General features: G+C 49.7%; 1 long non-coding RNA gene across 1 annotated transcript; it reads right to left on the bottom strand.

Annotated features, from left to right (window-relative positions):
• Positions 1–2677: 2677 nt before the first annotated feature.
• Positions 2678–4975, bottom strand: LOC142821200 (uncharacterized). The gene is made up of 3 exons (XR_012898120.1): positions 4838–4975; positions 4214–4315; positions 2678–2800 (listed from the first exon to the last, which is right to left on the bottom strand). It is a non-coding gene; the product is annotated as an uncharacterized LOC142821200 (long non-coding RNA).
• Positions 4976–5181: the final 206 nt, after the last annotated feature.

The raw sequence follows: 5181 nt of genomic DNA, 5'->3' as shown, positions 1-5181 counted from the left end.
AATTATCACCATGTCAGGTACTATTAGGTATTTGTTTATAATTGTACTTTGTGCACATTTAATGAGGCAAACTCATCAATAATTGCATTGAAATTGATATTGTTCACTACCTCATGTTCTATTGATAAGATGGACGTATTTGATAATCTCTCCTGACCTGTGGATGCTGGAAGGTCGTTCTTAATTCATTTTAGTTTACTAAACCTTCTTTCACAAGCCACCGTCACTGCCTTGTCCCCTTGGTTTGTGTAGAACATGCAAAGCACTTGGCACAGGCGGCTCGGCAGCATGAGCTCCAGTTTTTGGAGGGGAAACCATGATTCCAACAGGCTACGGGCCTGGACAGCGACTCATGGACCCAGGGATCATAGCTCCCCGATGCCCAGTTCTAATCGGCAACGTGCAGCCTGACATGTAAACTGTGGGCCGGCCGATGCTAATGGCAGACGAGGGAAGCGGCGCTGTCTTAAAATAAGTAGTTTTTAAAATTATTTTTCTGTGACCCCTCGGCTGTGCACCCGAGGCAAGTGCCTCACTCGCCTCCCCCTTCTTACGGCCCCTGCTTCTCCCACGGACACTGGCCCCAGGAGCTCTGCTGCAAACTCTGTCTGAGCCAGATGAGGAGAAACCAAAAGTAAAACCTAAAGGGGTCCCAGGCAAACACAGGGACCTGGTTACTCTGCAACAAACACAGCAGGGGCGGGGTGGGGCATTGGTAATTAGCATCACTCTTAAAAAACCACCAATTCCTGGCTCCCATCCATTGTAGTGTAAAAAAGGTGACATCAATTTTAGGCCTGGCTGTGTTTGGGAATCCCTTCCCCCCAGGGTCAAGAGGCAGTGACAAGTTCACATGTTTGTGTCCAGTTCATCAGTCGGGGCAGCAAGAAGCAATGTGTTTTCTCCACTGTTGTTGCACAATTGTTTGACGGCTGTCTGGGTCCTTCTTACACTGGGCAGGAAATCACCCCTCCTGTGTCAGACTAGTGCTGTACTTCACACGTCATCCTGTGGCTGTGCGGGTGTTTGCAGTTTCAGAGCAAACACTTAAAAATAACCTTAGGACGTGGGGTGTGGCCAGTATCAGTGGAGACGCAAATAAACAAGCATCTCACAAAGTTTAAACACTAGAGAACTTTTTATAAGTCTGACACCTCTACGTAGCAAACCAGCCACAGGTCCAGTCTCCAGCTGTGAGCTCGTCAGTTCTTAGCTAATCCCTGCAGCCAGGGCAAGAGCAGGGATCGGACGTGCCAGCATCACACCCCAGCCGGTTTCACTTCTCTTCCGTTAGCTCGACCCACGTACACTGGTCAATCCACATTGCCTTGTCTGGGGCCATCTTGTGTATCAGCTACACCCACGACACATTCCCAGCACACACACAACTCTGTCTGCACACCCGGTACACACAGCGCACAGGGACAGTCAGCACCAAGGTCAGCGGGTTCCACATGATCCCTGACATGACAGCTCCATATTCTGACAGCAGTGACTTGGACTTGCCCTTGCCACATGGTTCACAAGGGGTTGGGGTGTGAAGGGTTAAGGATATCGGTGCCCGTGGGAGGGGGCAGAGATGCAGGGAGATGCAGAGAGTGTTTTTCTTCTTATTTAGCTGACTTCTGGGTGGGCTTTGTCACCACCTCGCTGTACAGCTCATGCGCCTCTGCAGCAGGCTGGGCTCCGTTTTTCCCCTGGCTTCTGCAAGCGTCCGAGGCAGAGAACGCGATGTGCGCGTAGGTGACTTCTGAGCCCTGGTGGGGAAGGAGAAAGAAACAGTGAGGAGGAGGGTGCCTGGGCACTCAGTGCTTGAATGCTGCACTGGGAAGGATCTCTGTGAAATCAGGGTTACAAGGACATTGGAGGACAGAGTGAAAGTGACCCTAGAAAAATTGGAGAATTGCCCTGATACCTTCTAGGAGGGGCGAAGATCTCCAGGTAGAAAAGAAAAATTACAGGCAGTTTTAAAAACTGAGTTTCACTGACACAGCAGAAGCTCTGTGGAAAAGGAGCCCAAATTGCGTTTAGTTCAACAGAACAAAGTTGCTGGGAAAAGTCTCCCGTCGCTCTGGGCTCTATGAACGGGAGCGCTGTGTGTGAGGCAGCTGAGAGATTCTCCCTCACAATTTGACACTGGTGAGGGCTCAGGGGGAGCCCCCCGTCCTGGTCTGAGCATCGCACTTGAAGAAAGATGGGGACGAATTGCACGAGAGCCCAGAGGAAAGCGACCGAACTGAGCAGATATTGATACAATAGGACCCATGTGACAGGTGCACAAATGGGGCCTGTTCAGACAAGAGATGAGAAAGCTGAGGACAGAACAACCCTTCTGAGACAATATTACAAACAGGACAGTGACCGGCTGTTCTCAGTGTCCATGGGAGTTTTAATTAATCCTATCTTGGCACAATGAGATGACTTGGTGTCTCAGCCCTGCCCTATCTTCTGTGAGTCCATGGTGGTTGGGGGTGATGGGGAAGGGACGACCAAATCTCAGCTCTTTCTCCTGCCTGAACAAACTCCGGACAGCTTCCCTGTGGGGCTGTTCTCTGCCTGCCTCCCTCCCCTCGAGACAGGAAGCTGCATCTCAGGACAGGGCACAAGATTCCGGCCGGGCAGTTCCAAGGCAGCCAGACTGTGCTGGGGGTTTGAATCCATAAACCCATTCCCGTTACCTGTTCCACCTGCTCCACTCCAGAGTCTTTGGCTTTAGGCCACTTATTGTGACGACCGGGGTTCGTGTTTCTGGCATGTTCCCTGGGTACAGATCCCTCGGTGCTTGTCAGAGGCTTTGGAACTAAAACAGAATCAGCAGAGACTATAGCTGAAGTGGGGAGCAGCAAGAGGGAATGACTCCACCAGTGTGTGACCCTGAGAAAACAGAATCTAAACTCAGCTTTGTGTCTGTTGATTTCAGTACGTGTGTGAGTCTGAGGCTTCCACCAGGACACAGGGTGAAAACAGATCACAAAATGTGTCTGTATTTATACATAGAAGTGTGTATTTCTTCAGTCCAGAGTCATGAATATTCCTGAAAGTTTTACATTATTTTATTCATCCCTTAACCTTAACCCTGACCACAGCCAATGACCTTAATGCTCATCTCTCACCCAAGTGCTGTTGTGTAGCCATGACCCAGCCCTGTGGTCGCAACCCCAACAACTCACCCAAACAACTCAAGAAGTTGAGCCCGGAGACTAGAGTTCTTGCTTGCACAAGGGGAAACTCAGATTCTCTGTTCACCCCCCACTTCCTGTGTGAGCTTGAACCTCAGGGGAATTGGCCACCTCAGTCCTGTTAATGTTGTGACTCTCACACCTCGCCTCTCTGCCCATGACATGGAGCCAGTTGCCTTTTCCAGTCTCCCCGCAGTGATGGGAGAATCAAAGCTTGTGAAGATGCTCAGATACTGTGGCAATGGCCGGCCTTTCTCAATTCAACATCCAATGATTGGGACACGATTTTCTGCCTTTCAAGCAGCATCTAAGGCAGGACTACTCAACATGAGTCCCACAGCCTTTTTCTTTGCAGCCCACAGGGCAGTTTGGGTTTAATGCTTTTGCGTAGATGCTGCAATTTATTAATATCTGAAGAACTGATTTAAATGGGGTCTCCATGTTGCATACTCTTGCCTTAATCTTTGTATTCACGCCCATCAGTGTGAAAGAAGCTATTTCCATATATTTGCATGTACATGAAACTACACTGAAGTTGCATCCTTCAGCATGTGCTGTGAGTATCACTGTGGCCCCCAGGGCTTCCAAAGTTAAGTAGGCATGAACTAAGGGATGGATTTCGGGGAGTGAGTTGGAAGTGAAGGAAGGTGCTAGCAATTCTCCCAGCTCACATGGATGACATGTTTCTCTTTCTTTTCTCTCTGACTGCTGCTGTAATAAGTATTGATTGAGTATGTTAAATCAAAGGGCTGCTGAGTTGGTGATTGGACATCATGTATTATGGAAGCCAAACATGGACCAATACATGTTTGAAAAAATTATTCACATTTTAGAATTCCATCTTCTTTCTCTGCAAAGGCTTCTTGTTCAGAGCTAAATGCCTCAGGGGCCAGGCATGGTTAGATTTGGTTTCCATAGCCACATGGTAGTTTGGTAGCTTGTGGCTGTATATAGTTTTAAACTTTACATCTCTTATAGTTTCTGGCCCCAGGGAGCAGATGGGAAATCACAGCCCTGAGGCACCTTTCACCCACCTCTTTTCTTCCTATGGCAGTAGCAGATCAGAGCAGCCAGGGCTCCAGATGGGAGCAAGACCCCGCCTGTTTTCAGCAGAATGTCCAGGGTTTGGTGTGAGACTGTTTATGCAGGAGACAAAGAAACGGGGGGAAGGACAAATGAGAACAGCTGGACCACCATGGAACAAGTCCGGGACTCACACAAGATTCTAACAACCCTTCACTGATTTCTGTGGTACAATCTGGCTGAACCACTCTGCTTATACCGAAAAGGGGAAGGAAGGTCAAGTGGTTATGGGGCTGGCCTTGAGCGTTGGTTAGGTGGGTAACATTTCTGGATGTATCACACCTCCCATAGGACGATTTCTCTTTTCTTGTCTCCATTTCTCATTGCTTCAATAGGCACCAGGGGAGGTGATTAAATCCATCAAAAATATTGTGAGATGCTCAGAAACTTGAGGCATCAAAGTATCACAGCGAGAAAGGGCAGGTTGTGCAGGGGAGACGTAGATTTTAATCTCTACTTTGTTTTCTATCTCTATGTGGCATCTCTCACTTCCTCTGGCCTCGTGTTCCCAGATGAACTTCTAAGCCCGTGGGAACAACACAGGAGGCAGAATGAAGGATTTAGGGGCATCTCACCTGTCCTGGTGACATTCACGGTGACATTCACAGCCTGGCTCTGGAGGGACGGGACCCACCTCCCACTCACGTTGTCCTCATACCCGCAGGTGAATTCCCCGCTGTCATTGGGACTGGCCCGTGGGATGCTGAGCACAGAGCCCTTCACAGAGTGGGAGCCGGGCTCTATGGTGCTGATCTCAGACCCTGTGTCCCTGGGGACAAAGTCAACTCCATCCTTGTAGAAATGAAACCTCCTCTCGCCGGTGTCCCCTGGGGCCGTGCAGGTGAGGAGCAGGGGGAGCCCTTCACTCACCGCTCCAGACGGGGGAGCCACACTCAGCACTGGCTGGGGAGGGGGATCT

The sequence above is a fragment of the Pelodiscus sinensis genome, chromosome 30 (genome assembly GCF_049634645.1).
Source record: "Pelodiscus sinensis isolate JC-2024 chromosome 30, ASM4963464v1, whole genome shotgun sequence".
NCBI lineage: Eukaryota > Metazoa > Chordata > Testudines > Trionychidae > Pelodiscus > Pelodiscus sinensis.
This window is presented reverse-complemented; position numbering and strand designations above follow the sequence as displayed.